Below are 19918 nucleotides of genomic sequence, written 5' to 3' on the forward strand. Positions count from 1 at the left end.
GTTCATGCTCCCTCCAATATATTGGCCGCACTAAAAGGCCCCTGTGGAAACGTCTTAGGGAGCATGTGCAAAATATTGAAAAGGGCTTCCCTAAACATAATGTGTCACGACACTTTGACCTGTGTCATCATAGGGACCCCAAAGAACTAAAATTTTGGGCTATTGCCAAATACAACCCACATTGGAGGGGGAGCCACATGGTACGGACATTGAGTCAATCTGAATCAAAATGGATTCATGAGATGAGATCATTGTCGCCCAATGGGTTAAATATTGAATTTGACCTCAATTGTTTCATCTCAGACTATTAAGTGTGTACATGATGATTCCTCACGTGATGATTTTTTATATATTTTTTATATATTTTTTATCTTTTATATATATTCCTCTCTTTAAAATATTTTAATTCTAAATATTTTATTTTTTAAATGGTATGTTGTTATTTATAATTGTATTTTTATTTTTATATAAATATAATTTATAGATATTTTTATATATAATTTTATATTGTAACTATATCTGCTCATTGATTGATGTAGTGCAGCATTTGCTGGAGTTTTAAGTGCTGTATTTACTGTGGCCACTAGAGGCTGCTATGCATATAAGCATATCCTCAGTTTAATAATGCCACTAGATGTTCTTGGATATTTTTAAACGATGTTTTTAATTATTATTCTTTGTATTAAATTGCCTACATGCACTATGTTAATGAACAGTGTATGATCTTTCGTTTATGCTTGCAATGATGTAAGATGTCTAAGACTCCCTCACTACCAATCCCGTCTCTGCCTGATTCCCACGCTGACTATAAATAACATCAGCAGTGAGCGGACAGGCAGTGACCCATGACTAAGTCAAGTGACTATTGACGTAACGCGTGGGGGAGGAGTTACGAGCGGGACGGATCTAGGATTCGAATGAGGAGAGGAAACATCATATGAGCTGAGCGGCTTAATGAAGGATCGGTGTATTGTTGCTATATGCGGCTTTTAATCGGTGGATTCGTGAGTGTGCCATTGCTAGAGACCATCTATCCTCCTTGTATTGTTTAATACTCAGCTGCGCTATGAGAGTTTCTCTCTTTTGTTTTCCATGAGCTGTGGTTAATGTGGAAGAGGCGTTCTACTTGTGAAGCAGGAGCACGTTGTTTGAGATCACATCACACCTTCCTTTAATCATCACACTGATCTGGGTGTTGTCTCAATGAAAACCACTGGTGTATATTTATGCAATTGGATTTTATTTGTATCTATTTGCCTATTAATTTGACACTTGATAGTTTCTTTAAATCACTCATAAGCACGATTTGCATTATCTAAGTTAATATACAGCGCAAATTAATTTATATATACATTGCACTATTTTGTTTGACCTACATCACTTTTTGCTGCGTTTATTATTTGGTAATTTTGTTAATGCTTCATAATTTGATATTTAACTACTTGGTAACCGCCCTATAGCCGAAATACGGCTACAAGGCGGTTCCCTAACTCTAGGAGGGCGTCAATATACGTCCTCCCAGAGAGTCGGAATTGCGCGCCCGAGCGGGCGCGCACACGCGATCACCGGCGCTCGCTGGGTCCACGGGACCCGCAGCAACACGGATCGCGGTAAGGAGCCAATGGAAGCGGCTCCTTACCACGTGATCGCGCCGTCCAATGACGGCGCGATCACTTGTAAACAAACCGGCGTCATGTAATGACGCCGGTTCCTCCCTCTCCTCTCTGTACCGTTCGGTACAGTGTGAGAGGAGAGGAGAGGAGAGGGAGGGGGGGGGGGGGGGTCGGGCGGCAGCAGCAGCCGCCGCACTGTGGGCTGGATCTGTGACAATTGCAGTCACAGATCCAGCCATCCCTGCGCAATACTCTGCAGTAAAAAAAAAATGATAAAGTAAAGTAAAGTGCAATACTCTGCAATACCCCCCATACTCTGCAATACCCCCCCCATACTCTGCAATACCCCCCCCATACTCTACAATACCCCCCCCCATACTCTGCAATACCCCCCCATACTCTGCAATACCCCCCCCATACTCTGCAATACCCCCCCCCATACTCTGCAATACCCCCCCCATACTCTGCAATACCACCCCATACTCTGCAATACCCCCCCCATACTCTGCAATACCCCCCCCATACTTTGCAATACCCCCCCATACTCTGCAATACCCCCCCCATACTCTGCAATACCCCCCCCATACTCTGCAATACCCCCCCATACTCTGCAATACCACCCCCCCCATACTCTGCAATACCCCCCCATACTCTGCAATACCACCCCATACTCTGCAATACCCCCCCATACTCTGCAATACCCCCCCATACTCTGCAATACCCCCCCAATACTCCGCAATACCCTCAATACTCCAATACCTTGCAATACGTCGCCTATGGGGATTTTTAAGTAGCAACGTTTGGCGCAATTTCACGGGCGTGTGCAATTTTGAAGGGTGACATGTTGGGTATCTATTTAAAGGGAAAAAAGATCGCGCTAAAAATGAAAATGACAATAAATGGTGAACAAAGTTCAAACAAATCAATGTGAATAGTCCCGCCACACGGGCAATTTGGTGAATTAATCTCCCAGGTGCACAAACGAAATCCACAAGAAGAGTGCTTTAAAGGAAAGGATCCTCCACCAAGATTAAGAAGGGCCTCTTACCGGATGGAATTGATCTCTAGGTTATAAGAGATCTCACACAGCATGATAAGAGGTACTAGGATAATCGCATAGACAGCCACAGCATAGGAATCCTTATCACAGCAAGTCCTCATTAAGCCAGAAACTCCCCAATAGATCATCCAGATGTATGCAAGAAAACAAAGGCTCACATAGTGTAAAATCCTTATGTTTTAATAGAAAGGAGTAGATGCAAATACACTTACATTTAGTAGTTAAAAACGTGCACATAAAAGCCGGCCAGCTTTGGAATCACAGCCCGTATCGGGTGCAAGGTACGCGGTGACGTCAGCACGCCGCCTCCCAACGTTTCGTCGCAAAAATGGACTTGATCACGGGATACGGGCGGCGCTCTGAGTCACCGCGTATATACATAAACAAACGGATGCAGCCTCGATGTGAGCAGGCATTGAAATCCAATCCGCCATCTTAGCTGCTGGAAAGAATCTCTTATTATTAATGACCCGAACCCGTACGTAGTAAGGGCAATCGTAAAGGCATATACAATGCACCTATGTACAGAATGCATCTGCCAAGTTCAGAGTCATAATCTTGGGTGATCGTAAGACAAGCAAACTGAGCAGACTGGATGACGAAATTAAGTTAATTAAAGATAAACTGGTTCCATTTATGTCATCGGAAGAATACCTAGATAGGTCTAAAAATTTGCTTAAAGTGCTGGAGAAAGAGGAAAAAGAACAAAAAAACAAAAAGAAAAAGAAATATAATAGGGATATTGCTGATTACCATTCCCATCTCATCTTTGACTGGCAGAGAAAACTCGCGGCCGAGGAGCAGAGTTTGGCCAACCCTGCTATGGATACCGCTCCTCTTACTGCAGCCACGAGTGGTTCTGGTGGTAATATGACTGCAAATGGTGGGACACAGGGTCGACCCAAAGCAGGGGGTACCCCTAGTGGCTCTCAGAAAAAAGGCAAAAGACCATTTGTCGCCTATTCCAATAGTGTGGCCAATATTGGGGGGGGACATAGAGGCATCCCCTATCCACCTCCTGGGTTTAGGCCCCGTGGAGGGACCTATTCACGTCCAGGAGGTACAGGTGCTCGTGGAAGAGGAGGTCAATTCCGCCCACCAATGCCTACAAATTATTCAGCTGGTAACCAGCTGGGTAATCAATACCAAGACTATCAAAGTCAGGTACAAAGTAGAGCACCCTCACAGCATGTAGGGCCTCCGTATGGAGATAATGGTGTTGTGCATTATACAGGAGATTACGACACTAGTTATAATGTGTTAACACACAACAGCTTCCTACCTTTGGGAAATATTGCAGATTCCGAAGGTACTGTCTATCAAAATCCAGTAGCAACCTATGGAGACAATGGTGCTAGTGGAGGACTCTACTCTTTTGATGACATACAAGTAGATGGACAGGGACAACCACAATGGGTTTTTCCCCGTGTGGGACAAGGCCTAAAAAGGTTAGGAGAACTAAAAGAGGGACCAGAGGGGGGTGGCGTATTCAGTCCCAAAAGAGCGAGAATATAGGAGGTGGAGGCATTTTCAACCTTAGTGCCCACCCCCTTTCTGGCCCTGAACTAGCCGTTTTGGATAAAGGCTTAAAGTATGCCCCCCCTAAGAATTTAAATAAATTCGCAACGTACATGGACATACATAAATATGTCCGGAAGTTGAATGTCCAACGTTACATAGCCTCCAACCCTTTCAATCCTTCCCAAACTATTCTCCATAATTATGTGCATTCGGGCCTATCCAATGCCTCCACATATAATCCCCCTGGTCACTTAGCACCTGCACTTAAGGTGTTCAGAGACCTTACTTTAAAGGATCTTGAGGACCTTCAGGTAAAAAACGTGAAGAATAAACAAAATATAGAGTTGGGTATCAAATCCCTGTGTGCTAATAAGCAAGTTGTCATCCGCCCGGCAGATAAGGGTGGAGGGATTGTGGTCCTCAATAAAGAGGATTACATGAAAGAGATGGACCGCATCCTGGCGGACACGAATACCTACACCCCCCTCCCTTTAGACCCAGGTGAAAAATACAAAAAGAGGCTGGTTAAACTTGTCTCTAAGGGTTGTAGCCTTAAAATCTTGAATAAAAAAGAAAAGGCTTTTCTGATTCCGGAGTCACCTCGGACTCCGATTATATATTACCTCCCTAAGGTTCATAAAAATCCTACTTGCCCCCCGGGAAGGCCCATAGTTAGCGGGATAGATTCCATCACCTCCCGGGTGGGCAAGTATATCGATTTTTATTTACAACCCCTAGTACGGAACATGCCATCGTTTGTCAAAGACACTAGACATGTTATTAACCTGCTTACAAATCTTACTCCTTCTCCTGATCTGTGGATGGTTACTGCTGATGTAACTTCGTTATACACAGTGATCCCACACGATTTGGGTTTGGAGGCAGTACTACATTTTTTAAAAAGGGATTCCGAGTTGCCCATCAAGCAGGTTTTATTCATTATGGAGTTGTTGGAATATGCAGCATCCCATAACTTTTTTTGGTTCAATGGCCAGTTTTTTAGACAAGATAGGGGTGTCGCCATGGGGGCTAAATATGCCCCCAGTCTGGCGAACCTATTTATGGCCAAATGGGAGGAGGATGTCGTCTGTGTGGATGCCATGCCACAGATTCTTCTGTGGGCTAGGTACATAGACGACATCCTCCTCCTCTGGGAAGGCACTAGATCTGATTTGGAGCTTTTTTTGGATTCTCTGAATATCAACGACAGGGGCATACATTTAAGCCATGAGGTCAGTCAAGAGAAGGTCAATTTCCTAGACCTGACCATTTCTGTCATTGATGGTGTTTTTGTTACATCAACTTATTTCAAAGCCACCGACAGAAACGCTTTTATTCCTAAAAACAGCTGCCACCATAATTCGTGGTTAAGATCGGTGCCCAAGAGCCAATATTTGAGATTAAAGCGAAATTGCACAGAGGATGCCACTTTTATTGAACAAGCGGAGGTTCTCACACAACGCTTTTTAGAAAAGGGCTATTCAAAGGAGTTTTTGTCTAACACCATGTCCTTGGTTCAGAATGTCAATAGATCTGATCTGTTAGCCATTAAAAATAAGGAACAAGACAATAAGTTTCGCAACCCTTTTATTACCAACTTTTCATGCCAACATGCAAATATAAAGCACTTGGTGGGTAAACATTGGCATATTTTAAAAAATGACAAAGTTTTGGGGGGCTTATTACCTGATAGGCCCCAAGTGGTCTTTAGAGGAGCGCCATCTTTAAAGGACAAACTGGCTCCCAATATATTAAATCCCCCTAGTATGGAATCAAAATTCTTTTCGGGCCTCACGGGTTATTATAAGTGTGGCAAATGCCAGGTCTGTTCTATAAATGGCTGTCACTCTAGAAGAACCACAACTTTTTCCTCTACGTGCTTGTCTAGCAGCCATGCCATTAAGCCGTTCATTACATGCTCCACAACGGGGGTAGTCTACTTACTTCAGTGTCCATGTGGGCTACAGTATGTGGGCAGGACTAAGAGACCGTTACAGGTTCGCCTTAACGAACATATCAATAACATCAGATTAGGTTACACCAAACACTCCGTGTCCAAACATTACCTAACAGCCCACAACAGAAACCCTAATAATACCATCTTTTTGGGAATTGACAAGTTTAGCCCCCACTGGAGAGGCAGTCATTTGGTGAGAACCATCTCCCAATTAGAGATGTCATGGGTTTATAGGCTAAAATGTTATACACCTTTCGGCCTAAACATCGAAGTAGATGTTAATTGTTTTATTGCGAATTCATGATTGAAATAATTTTGAATCCTTTATGAAATATTTTTTTATTTATTTGCCATTATTGTTTTATTAATGTTTATTCTTCACATTTTTTGTATACATAATTTTTAAACTTTTTTTGTATGTAACAATTTTTAAAATTTATATCAAATAATTTTCTAAATTTGTATATAATAATTTACAGCATAACACAAATGGTTGCTGGCTCGATGAGGTGGCCTATTAGTGGTTTTTGTACAAAAAATTTTTTTTTCTGATCATAGCTTTTTTAGTAACAGTTGGGTAACAAAGATTTTTTATAAAGAAAATTTTTTTTTTGATTTTTAGATACCCAACCATCATGGTGTAGCAGCTTTGGGGTATTCAAAGTTCCTTGCTCCCATAATTTTAATATATTTATGTCTTCCACAATTGAGGTTCATGTGTTCATTCCATGAACGAGAAAAGTTGGTTATTATTTTAAATTTTTATTTTTTCTTAGTTTTGATTTTTTGGTATATAATTATGCTTTATTGTTTCAGCCCGGTTTAGTAATACGCTGTGGAGGAATATGTTGACGGTGCTGATGTGCCGCTGCATGTGGTTGTGCAGCGGCGTTTAGCACATGTCAGCACTCGAGATATATTTAGTTTTAATCTATAATACAGGTGTTTAGATGCCTTTCGATTATGACTCTGAACTTGGCAGATGCATTCTGTACATAGGTGCATTGTATATGCCTTTACGATTGCCCTTACTACGTACGGGTTCGGGTCATTAATAATAAGAGATTCTTTCCAGCAGCTAAGATGGCGGATTGGATTTCAATGCCTGCTCACATCGAGGCTGCATCCGTTTGTTTATGTATATACGCGGTGACTCAGAGCGCCGCCCGTATCCCGTGATCAAGTCCATTTTTGCGACGAAACGTTGGGAGGAGGCGTGCTGACGTCACCGCGTACCTTGCACCCGATACGGGCTGTGATTCCAAAGCTGGCCGGCTTTTATGTGCACGTTTTTAACTACTAAATGTAAGTGTATTTGCATCTACTCCTTTCTATTAAAACATAAGGATTTTACACTATGTGAGCCTTTGTTTTCTTGCATACATCTGGATGATCTATTGGGGAGTTTCTGGCTTAATGAGGACTTGCTGTGATAAGGATTCCTATGCTGTGGCTGTCTATGCGATTATCCTAGTACCTCTTATCATGCTGTGTGAGATCTCTTATAACCTAGAGATCAATTCCATCCGGTAAGAGGCCCTTCTTAATCTTGGTGGAGGATCCTTTCCTTTAAAGCACTCTTCTTGTGGATTTCGTTTGTGCACCTGGGAGATTAATTCACCAAATTGCCCGTGTGGCGGGACTATTCACATTGATTTGTTTGAACTTTGTTCACCATTTATTGTCATTTTCATTTTTAGCGCGATCTTTTTTCCCTTTAATCTGTTTTTGTGTAGTATAACACTTCTTGATCGCAGCTTTACACAATAATTTTAAAATAAGCGCAATATTTTCTTTGTACTAGGGTATCTATTTACTCAGCGTAACTTCATCTTTCATATTATGCAAAAACATTGGGCTAACTTTACTGTTTTTTTTTTTTTAAGCACAAAACAGTTTTTTTTTTAAAAACACGCGTTCAAAAAATTGCTGCGAAAATACCGTGCAAGATAAAAAGTTGCAACAACCGCCATTGTATTCTCTAGGGTATTTGAAAAAAAACCATATATAATGTTTTGGGGTTCTATGTAATTTTTTAGCAAATAAATGATGATTTTTACATGTAGGAGAGAAATGTCAAAATTGGCCTGGGTGCTCCAGAACGCCTGATGGTGCTCCCTGCATGTTGGGCCTCCGTATGTGACCACGCTGTGTAAAAGTCTCACACATGTGGTATCGCCATACTCGGGAGGAATAGCAGAATGTGTTTTGGGGTGTAATTTGTAGTATGCATATGATGTGTGTGAGAAATAACCTGCTAATATGACAGAAACTAGAATTTTTTTTTTATTTTTACAGAATTTTCAGTCTTTTTTCTTTTATAGCGCAAAAAATAAAAACCGCAGAGGTGATCAAATACCACCAAAAGAAAGCTCTATTTGTGTGAAAAAAAGGACAAAAATTTCAGATGGGTACAATGTTGTATGACTGAGTAATTGTCATTCAAATTGTGAGAGCACCGAAAGCTGAAAATTGGTCTGGTGATTAAGGGGGTTTTCGTGCCCAGTGGTCAAGTGGTTAATTAGCGCTGTAGTACTATTATTTTTATATCTACAGATACACCATCGTATCTCTGACTTACACTGGTCCTATCTATGCGCCTGATTCATAGAATCAGTTACGCATAGATATGGCTACGATCCGACAGTGTTACACTGTCGGATCTTATTTTCAATTTGAAAATGGCGCGGGGGGCGTTCTCGCTGATTTACGTTGAATAATATGTAAATCAGCGAGATACGCAAATTCACGAACGTACGCGGACCTGACGCAGTGTTCTTACGTCGTTTCCGTAGCGGCTTTCCCGGCGTATACTTACCCCTGCTTCTATGAGGCGCAGCCAATGTTAAGTATAGCCGTCGTTCCTACGTCGATTTTAAATTTTTTAACGTCGTTTGCGTAAGTCGTTCTCGCCTATTGGGTTTTCGAGGTTCAATACATCATTCATCTTCTGCATCTATGTACTGTCATTTTTTGTATATGTTTTTATTCAGGATCTGCACGGTCCACACATTATGCAACTAATTTGTTACAGCGATTGTTACAATTGTAAAACCTTTTGCATAACTTTTGTAAAGTAAATTAATATTATATTTTTCTATATTTACTTATACTTTTTTGTATATTATTTTCATTGCCCTTAAAATCCCATTTCTTTGAGGTATTTATTTTTCTATATCACCTGAGCTTGTCCCTACAATTGCAGCCAAATTTCAGAGTGAAGTACATTGAGAATGTTAGTTACACTGAAACTGATCCAAAACCATTATCGGTTCTCTGTTGGGTAGGCCCACCACAGGATATATTTTTGTGTTGAGTGCATTATGATAAGTAATGTGTCAGTGTAACATTCCCAGTTATTTATCACCTCTCTCAGAGATCACAGTGCACCCCCAGACAATGCCTTCATCTGCTTTTCTTTCCCAAGAAGGACAAAGCCATCTTTATTCAGGCATCATCCAGGATCTCCACCTACTTCCTGGACTGATATGTCTGCTCAGAGGTGACACAACCATGTCCCCAATGTCTGACACAAATCATTGCCTGCTGCAGCCTCTCACCTTGTGACCTTCTTCAAAGTTACAGTGTGGTAATCTGATCACTGGAGGAGAAGAGACTAAGAAAATGCTTCTTGCTACCTGTAGCAGACTGACGACTTCATCTCAGCCTAGACAAAGCCACAGGACTGGACCTCAAGATTGCTTTCAAATACTAAAAGGTGGAGCTTTTTTAAAAATATTGGGGTAGATTCAAGTAGCTTTGCGCAGGTTTTACAGAGGCGCAGCGCACCGTTTTGCCGCTGCGCCTGCGCTACCCTCGATTCACGGAGCAGTAGCTACGTAAATTGCGTGGGCGCTCCGGCAAAATGCCCGGCGTAAGCGCGTGCAATTTAAATGATCCCGTGGGGGGCGTGGATCATTTAAATTAGGCGCGTTCCCGCGCCGAGCGTAGTGCGCATGCTCCGTCGGGAAACTTTCGCGACGTGCATTGCGGCAAATGACGTCGCAAGGATGTAATTTGCTTCAAAGTGAACGTGAATGGCGTCCAGCGCCATTCACGATTCACTTACGCAAACGACGTAAAATTTAAACTTTGCGACGCGAGAACGACGGCTATACGTAGCATTGGCTGCCCCTGCTATTAGAAGGAGCAGCCTTACGCGAAACCCGACGGACACGACGTAAACTGCGTACGCAGGGCTCGCGTAACCGTGTGAATCGGCGTTAGTATGCAATTTGCATACTATACGCTGACCACTACGGGAACGCCCCCTAGCGGCCATCGTAAGAATGTAGCCTACGATACGATGGCATAAGAAGCCTTATGCCATTCACATCTTAGGCTGCCGTCGGCGTAACGAGGTTCCTGAATCAGGAGCATTCGTAACGCCGGCGCAAGGCCATTATATTATATTGAATCTAGGCCATTATATAGTTGCTATATATGGTAACATTTCAGGGGATATTGAAAGTTACATACCGTGTTCCCCCCGAAAATAAGCCCGGGTCTTATATTAATTTTGGCAACAACAGACACAGTGGGGCTTATTTTCGGGGTAGGTCTTACCATGTAATGTGCGGTTTTCTCTCCTCCTCTCTCTCCCTGCCTGACAGGAATCTCCAGGGTGAACTTAGTTTAAATGCTTGTAAAATCCTATAATCCACTCTAAGGCCCCATACACACGGGAGGATTTATCCGCGGATACGGTCCAGCGGACCGTTTCCGCGGATAAATCCTCTCGAGGATTTCAGCAGATTTTAATGCGATGGAGTGTACTCACCATCGCATTGAAATCCGCGCCGAAATCCTCTGGCGATGATGTGTTGCGCCGTCGCCGCGATTATGACGCGGCGACGGGCACGACGCTGTCATATAAGGAATTCCACGCATGCGTTCAATCATTGCGACGCATGCGGGGGATCCCTTCGGACGGATGGATTCGGTGAGTCTGTACAGACGAGCGGATCCATCCTTTGGGATGGACTTCAGCAGATGGATTTGTTGAGCATGTCAGCAAATATCCATCTGCTGGAAATCCATCCCAGGGGAGATTTATCCGCGGAAAAAGATCCGCTGGCGTGTACACACCATAGGATCTATCCGCTGAAACCCATTTGCTGGGATTTATCTGCGGATGGATTCTATGGTGTGTATGGGGCCTAATACAGTATTATATAATGTACAATGTGTGTGTTTCTGTAATATAATTGTGCCAAATTCGTTATAGCGCCGCTCTGCGCTTCTGTGACCCGCCGGAGCTCTCTTCCCCGCAATTATGTTACAGAAACACACACATTGTACATTTTATACTACTGTAATAGAGTGGATTATAGGATTTTACAAGCATTTTAACTACTTATGCCCCGGACCATTTTGCTTGACAATTTCGCGGCCGTGCGACGTGGCTCCCAAACAAAATTGGCGTCCTTTTTTCCCCCACAAATAGAGCTTTCTTCAATAGAGTGTCAATTTTAAAAAAAAAAAAAAAAAAATTTTTTTTACTTTTTGCTATAATAAATATCCCCCAAAATATATAAAACAATTTTTTTCCTCAGTTTAGGCCGATACGTATTCTTCTACGTATTTTTGTTAAAAAAAAAATCACAATAAGCGTTTATTGATTGGTTTGCGCAAAAATTATAGCGTCTACAAAATAGGGGATAGTTTTATGGCATTTTTATTATTATTATTTTTTTACTAGTAATAGCGGCGATCAGCGATTTTTTTTCGTGACTGTCACATTATGGTGGACACATTGGACACTTTTGACATATTTTTGGGACCATTGTCATTTTCACAGCAAAAAGTGCTATAAAAATGCATGGATTACTGTGAAAATGACACTGGCAGTGAAGAGGTTAATCTGTAGGGGGCGCTAAAGGGGTTAAGTGTGTCCTAGTTTATGTTTCTTACTGTAGGGGGCATGTGACGTCACTGATTGTCATTCTCTATGAGAGGGAACAGACGATCAGTGACAGGCTCACTAGGAAGCACGGGGAGAGGTTTGTTTACACTTACTTCTCCCCGTTCTTCCTCTCTGTGACCCGATTGTGGGACACCGGTGGGGATCGGGTCCGCGGGTCTCTCGGGTGCGGTCATGGAGCACAGGACCCACGGCTGAGCTTCTTAAAGGGGGCGTACCTGTATGCCCTTGTGCCCAGCCGTGCCATTCTGCCGACGTAAATAGTCGTGCGGCGGTCCTTAAAGCGGGGGTTCACCCCTAATTTTTCTTTTTAACATTAGCTTGAGGCTAATTGTGGGAAGCACAATCGGGTGTTTTTTTTTTAAATCAAAGCAGTACTTACCTTTTTAGAGATAGATGTTCTCCGCCGCTTCCGGGTATGATCTTCGGGACTGGGCATTCCTATTTGATTGACAGGCTTCCGACAGTCGCATCTATCGCGTCACGAGTAGCCGAAAGAAGCCGAACGTCAGTGCGGCTCTATACGGCGCCTGCGCACTGACGTTCGGCTACTTTCGGCAACTCGTGACGCACTGTATGCGACGGTCGGAAGCCTGTCAATCAAATAGGAACGCCCAGTCCCGCAGTCCATACTCGGAAGCCGCGAAGAACATCGCTCTCTAAAAAAACACCCGATTGTGCCTCCAGTAATTAGCCTCAAGCTAATGTTAAAAATGTAAAAAATTGGGTGAACCCCCGCTTTAAGGGGTTAAATTACTTAAAGTGAGAGTACAGATACTGAAGAAAGAAATATATCTACCATTTTATGTAGAATGACAAGATTGAACAGTTGAAACGCCATTTTGTTATACTTTATTCAAAACATGTTTGTACATGGACTGCCTGCTGTGAAATTGTCAGTGTTATAAAGAAAAGCTGAAGTTAATAAAGAAGTTATCTCAAGAGTTTGGTGTGCTCTTTAAACCTACTGCTTCCATAGAACGGCGCTAGAGGAATTATAGAGTAACAGACAGTCTTGTTTGGACTAAAAGGTCAGAGAAATCAAAATTCTTCTATTGCCAAAGCGCATAAAGGCCCCTTATAGTGCTGCGCCTGCCACAGTGCTCCAGTCAACTATGTAATGCTCCTTGAGCAACACACGTTAGAGCAGGACTACCATGAGTAGCATACTCAGCGCCCAGAGGCGATTCAGTTTGCATGTGTTGCGCTATATAAGTTTCTCACTATGCAAAAGTGCACCAAACCCTGTAGTAGAATTATTCCACATTACAACCTATTGATGCTCACTTCACCTTCTGAACTTCAGGCTGAGCTGTAGTACTGAAGTTTTCAGTAACCAATCAGATGTTTGCAATTCTAAGTGATTTGAAGAGTAATAATGTAAAATGGTAATTATGGGTTAGATACGTATAGAGACTTGCATAGCCATCTGAACAAATGCAGAAGATGTAGGATAGGTTGGAGCCATTGAGACTTGAGAAGTTCTGAAAATGTAATGCACTTTTGAATGTCGAAGTTGCTTCCCAACCATATCCCCAGAAATGTATGATAAAAAGAAAGCCCAATGGTTTGTAAGGGGTGCCCTGGGAGGAAGATGTTTCAATGATTATGTGAATCAGAAAGGAAAGATAACCGCTCAGTTGTAATCAGAGAACCTCCTCACTGAATCCAAACCATGGGTGCCGGCAATGCAATGGTAATGCAAAAATACGAAGGGAACTTGGACAGCCGTACTCCAAAAACGTTCCTTTTATTAAAATAGATCACAAAATGAACATGCCACAGCAAAAATTGGAACAAAAGCTAACGCGTTTCGCACTGTAGCTTCAGTGCTTAGTCATAGCTATGACTAAGCACTGAAGCTACAGTGCGAAACGCGTGGTGGATCATCTCTGCGGTTTTAATTTCTCACTCTTTTTTTTTTTACTCTATAAACAAAAATAGAGCGACAATTTTGAAATAAATTCAATATTTTTTACTATATCCCCAAAAATCTATATAAAAATAAATAAAAATGTCCTCAGTTTAGGCCGATACGTATTCTTCGACATATTTTTGGTAAAAAAAAAAAAATCAATAAGCGTATAGTGATTGGTGTGATACATTTGCCTATATGTCTCAGTTTACTGCTCCCTGCTAGCCATATGGGTAGAGGTAGAAAGGAATTTCATGTGTGATTCATTCCTCTGACAGGTATTGACGTGCTAATGTCCCCTCACTATTCTAAACGTTAATTGATCTATTGTGTTGTGTGAAGAAGATCTGTGTTTACCCTTAAAAGATGTGTATTGTATCATCAGGCTAAATGATTAGAGAAGTAGTATGTTAATTATTCTGATTGCTTCAGTGTATTAATTAACTCCCCTGATGTCTTTATCTAAAGAAACGTGTCTGCATGGTCGGCTCCGACTTGTCTCGTATAATCTGTATGGGAAACCCCACTGTGTGAGGGGGGGCGTTCCTAACAGGCTGTAACCACATATAAGCTGAGTTTTTGTGTCATTAAAGTGTCTTGTTCTAGCAGTAAGCTTGTCTCATGTGTGGCTTTCTGGGCGATTCCAGGGATATCCCTCCTCGTGGAATATTGGGGTGATTTTCGTTATGGGAAGAAGGGAACGTTGACGGGGATATCATACCGATACCGTCACAATTGGTTGGCAGCAGTGGGATTTTTCCCTTCTATTCCCCTTCACACCCGGATTCCAAGCAGACACTGGAAGAACTACTGGAAGTTCGTGGAAGGATTGCTAGCAACAAAACCAAGCGGGTCATCATAGCAGAATCAATGGAGATAGACCAGGAGGACGGGATTGCAGCAACGCCAGCAGTACAAGAGATGGAGACACCAGTGATTCAGGAGGAGGAATCGCCAGCCAACAAGCTAATGAGAGAGAAGCTAGCGTGGTTCGGCCCGAACCCAACGGCAGATGTGGTGCTGAGAGTGATGGACCTGTTAGCGAAGGAGGCTAAAGAAATAAGAGACGCAGAACTACAGAAGGATAAACAAATAAGAGACGCAGAACTACAGGAGGCTAAACAAATAAGAGACGCAGAACTACAGAAGGATAAACAAATAAGAGACGCAGATCTACAGTTAAAACTGGCAGCAGTCCAACAAGCAGCCGCACCTTCTCCGAACAGTGAGTACAGCACAGCAGACGCAAGGAAGATTCCGTTTAGCGCTTTTAAAGCTTTTGATGAAAAGGACTGTGAAATTGATAACTACCTGGCGGATTTTGAGCGACAATGTAACCTGCACCGAATAGCTAGAAGAGAGTGGGTTGCAATATTGTCAGGCAAACTGTCAGGCAAAGCTTCTGATGCTTTCCGGACCGTGCCAGATCAGGATATCCATAGCTACGCCAGGGTTAAAGAAGTGCTCCTGGCTCGTTATGCGGTAACCCCAGAGTCCCACCGACAGAAGTTCAGGGACTCACGCAAAACCACGGAAGACTCTTACGCAGAATGGGCATGCCAGTTGTCCCTGTCGGCCTCTAACTGGGTTAACAGCAGCCAGGCCACCACCGCAGAGGACATTTTGCAACTAATGCTCCTGGAGCAATTTTACAATCACATCCAGACGGACGTCAAGGATTGGGTGAGAGATCGCAGGCCCATGACTCTACCAGAGGCCGCGAAGTTGGCGGATGAATATGCGGATACTCGCAAGACAAACCAGGTCACACCACGGGTACAACCCCCACAACCAACGGCGCCCTCACACCCACCAGCCGCTAGATACCAACCGCCTAACAGACCGATGACATAAAGCCCTCGCTACCCACGCCAGGAGGACAACGAACAACGCTGCTTCCGGTGCAAACAGTTGGGTCACTTCAAGCAGAATTGCCCCATGAATGACAACACCAGGTCAAATTGGTCTCAACCTGGGTACCGCCCACCAGCAGCAGCCCATTGTGTAGACTCGGCTTGGGATCCCCAGGAGCTGGGTCAGGAAGAACCATTGGGCACCCCTTACGAAGCCCTCATGGTACAATCTGTTATTACGGACAACAGGGAACACCATTGTCAGCTGGTCATGGGCGACAGCCATGAGCCGGAGGGGCCTTGGAGGGAGCTGGGCAGAAAGAGGCACCGCCAGCTACCCTCCAAGAAGAAGAGGTCCTGGAAGTCATATAACCAGCGGACCTGGGAGGAGAAGAAGCGACTGGAGGAGATGGAATCGCAGCGGGCGCCCCAGATGCGGGCCGAGATGTTCGCCAAGGGCCCACCGGTGGCCCCTTACACCACCACCCAGTTCCTGATGATGAAGGACCACGTGGAAAGCCTGCAGGACATGAGCAAGCAGGATCTGATCCGTGAGTACATAGAGCTGGAGGAGTGCATAAGCCGCATGGAGGAGGAGAACAACCACCTGAGGTCACAACGGGCTGACCCCCCCAGGCTCCATGAACTGGAGATGGAGCTGGAGAAGCTCAAAGAGGAGAACCGGCGGCTGCGGAGGGAGCAGGGGGTGGCTGACCTTATGGGGCTCTGAGTCCCCTCTCCCCCCCCCCCCCTGGACTCTGAGCACCAGTGCTACAGCATTTCAACAAATATAACTTTTTCTTTTTATGAATCTCCTGTGATTGTCACTTCAGAGCCATAACCTGCCCCCTCCCATAGCGGAACACCTAGACGGCGGCGCACAGACCCATTCGCTGTCTTCACACTGACTTCTGGTGACTTTGCAGATCGCACAAAGACTTGGGGACTGACCGGCGTGTGATCTGACGACCCGGTGACATACCTGAGTCTGAAGCAGTTGTCAAGGGAGGTCAGTCATGCCAAACGGAGTTAACCTCGGACTAAAAGCTCTGAACCCGTCAACCCTACTGGACCAGGGAAGGTCCAACCGGGTTTGCCGGAGCAGGGAGCAAAAGGGGGGCCATTGTGATACATTTGCCTATATGTCTCAGTTTACTGCTCCCTGCTAGCCATATGGGTAGAGGTAGAAAGGAATTTCATGTGTGATTCATTCCTCTGACAGGTATTGACGTGCTAATGTCCCCTCACTATTCTAAACGTTAATTGATCTATTGTGTTGTGTGAAGAAGATCTGTGTTTACCCTTAAAAGATGTGTATTGTATCATCAGGCTAAATGATTAGAGAAGTAGTATGTTAATTATTCTGATTGCTTCAGTGTATTAATTAACTCCCCTGATGTCTTTATCTAAAGAAACGTGTCTGCATGGTCGGCTCCGACTTGTCTCCTATAATCTGTATGGGAAACCCCACTGTGTGAGGGGGGCGTTCCTAACAGGCTGTAACCACATATAAGCTGAGTTTTTGTGTCATTAAAGTGTCTTGTTCTAGCAGTAAGCTTGTCTCATGTGTGGCTTTCTGGGCGATTCCAGGGATATCCCTCCTCGTGGAATATTGGGGTGATTTTCGTTATGGGAAGAAGGGAACGTTGACGGGGATATCATACCGATACCGTCACAATTGGTTTGCGTAAAAGTTATAGGGCCAGATTCTCGTAGAATGGCGTATCTTAGCGGCGGCGTAACGTATCCGATTTACGTTACGCCGCCGCAACACGGGCAAGTGCTGTATTCTCAAAGCACTTGCTCCGTAAGTTGCGGCGGCGTAGCGTAAATCGGCCGGCGTAAGCCCACCTAATTCAAATGTGGAAGGGGGGCGCGTGTTTTATGTTAAACTACTGTGACCCAACGTGATTGACGTTTTTCACGAACGGCGCATGCGCCGTCCGTGAAAATCTCCCAGTGTGCATTGCTCCTAATACGCCGCAAGGACGTATTGGTTTTGACGTGGACGTAAATTACGTCCAGCCCCATTCACGGACGAGTTACGCAAACAACGTAACTTTTTTAAATTCCGACGCGGGAACGACGGCCATACTTAACATTGGCTGCGCCTCATAGACCCAGGGGCAACTTTACGCTGGGAAAAGCCTAACGTAAACGTTGTAACTTTACTGCGTCGGACGCGCGTACGTTCGGGAATTCGCGTATCTAGCTAATTTGCATACTCAGCGCGGATTTCGACGGAAGCGCCACCTAGCGGGCCAAAAAAAAAATCTAATGGATATCTATGCGTAACTAAGAATCAAGCGCATAGATACGACGGCTCAACTCAGAGATACGACGGCGTATCTGGAGATACGCCGTCGTATCTCTTTTGTGAATCTGGGCCATAGCGTCTACAAAATAGGGGATCGTTTTATGGCATTTTTTTTTTTTTTTTCTACTAGTAATGGCAGCGATCAACAATTTTTATCGTGACTGCGACATTATGGCAGACACTTTGGACACTTTTGACACATTTTTGGGACCATTGTCATTTTTACAGCGATCAGTGCTATAAATATGCACTAGGGTTGTCCCTATACTAGTATCGGTATCGGGACCGATACCAAGCATTTCACTCGAGGGAAAATGCTCCGATACTTTACCGATACCTGACTTTCCCTGTATTATCCTCCAGTTCCCCCATCCGTTCTGCTCTCTCCCTCCATGCTCCTGTGCCCCCCCCTCTGTGCCGCTGCCGTTCTGCTCTCTCCCACCATGCTCCTGTGTCCCCCCTCCGTGCCGCTGCCGTTCTGCTCTCCCCCTCCGTGCTGCTGCTGTCCTCCGTTCTGCTCTCCCCCTCCATGTCTCCCCTCCGTGCTGCTGCTGTCCTCCGTTCTGCTCTCCCCCTCCATGTCTCCCCTCCGTGCTGCTGCTTCCCCCCTCCGTACTCTGTGTCACCCTCCATGTCCTCCTCTGCCCCCTCTGTCAGGATGGAGAGCGGCGGTAGGAGCCGCTAAACCCGGCTCCTACCTTTTCCAAATGAACAGAGTCAGTGATCACTGACTCTGTCCATTCATATAACTGAGCTTCGTAAACTATGTTTACGATGCTTCAGTTTATGAATGGAGAGGAGCCTCTGTCTCCTGTCCATTCATTTCCAGTGCAGCTGAGAAAGGGACTGGGAATCTGTCTCCTTAGTCCCTTTCTCTGTCTCAAAGGGGAGATGTCAGAGGTCTGTTAACACCTCACCAAAGCCCCCCAACAGGGCTATGAAAAAAATAGCAATAAATAATAAAAATAATTAATTGTAAAAAATAATACATATTAAAATAAAAAACACACTGACACATCCCCCCCCCCCAAGAAAGCATTGTAAAAAAAAAAATTGTGAAAAATTAAAATTGTAAAATAAATAAAAATACTGACACATGACATAAAAAAAAAAAATATCGGTAATCGGTATCGGCGAGTACTTGAAAAAAAGTATCGGTACTTGTACTCGTGGTATCGGGACAACCCTAATATGCAATGATTACTATTAAAATGACACTGGCAGTGAAGGGGTTGACCACTAGGGGGCACTGAAGGGGTTAAGTGTGTCCTAGGGAGTGCTTCTAACTGTTAGGGGGTGTGGCTATGAGTGACACATCACTGATCGCTGCTCCCAATGAGAGGTAGCATAGATCAGTGTCAATAGGCATGATTACACTTGCCTCTCCCAATTCTGCAGCTCTGTGACTCGATCGCGGGACACCGGTGGACATCAAGTCCGCGGGTCCCGCAAGGACAGTCACGGAGCTTGCGTCAGGGGTGCGCGTGCCCGGCGGGAAATTCAAAGTAACATATATATATATATATACACGTTACTTTGCCCAGCCATGCCATTCTGCCGACGTATATGTACCAGTGCTGGCAAAATCCTATACACGTCCCCAACACCCCCTCCTTCTCTTCAGAACAATTTGTGTGTAGAGCTGACTGACTGGAGGTAGGGATCTGCCACCTCAGAACTGCCTTCAATGGACTGACATAGTGACCATTAACTCTGGGCTTTGTTCCAAACAGTCAGATCAGGCGGTCACATGATTCTT

The 19918-nt window shown here is 44.2% G+C and overlaps 1 protein-coding gene across 1 annotated transcript in view; it reads right to left on the reverse strand.

Annotated features, from left to right (window-relative positions):
* The window catches only part of LOC120910361 (C-type lectin domain family 7 member A-like), a 104872-nt gene that overhangs the window by 68113 nt on the left and 16841 nt on the right, over positions 1 to 19918 (reverse strand). The gene's annotated exons all lie outside the window — the stretch shown is intronic.

Source organism: Rana temporaria, chromosome 8 (assembly GCF_905171775.1).
Source record: "Rana temporaria chromosome 8, aRanTem1.1, whole genome shotgun sequence".
Taxonomy (NCBI): Eukaryota; Metazoa; Chordata; class Amphibia; order Anura; family Ranidae; genus Rana; species Rana temporaria.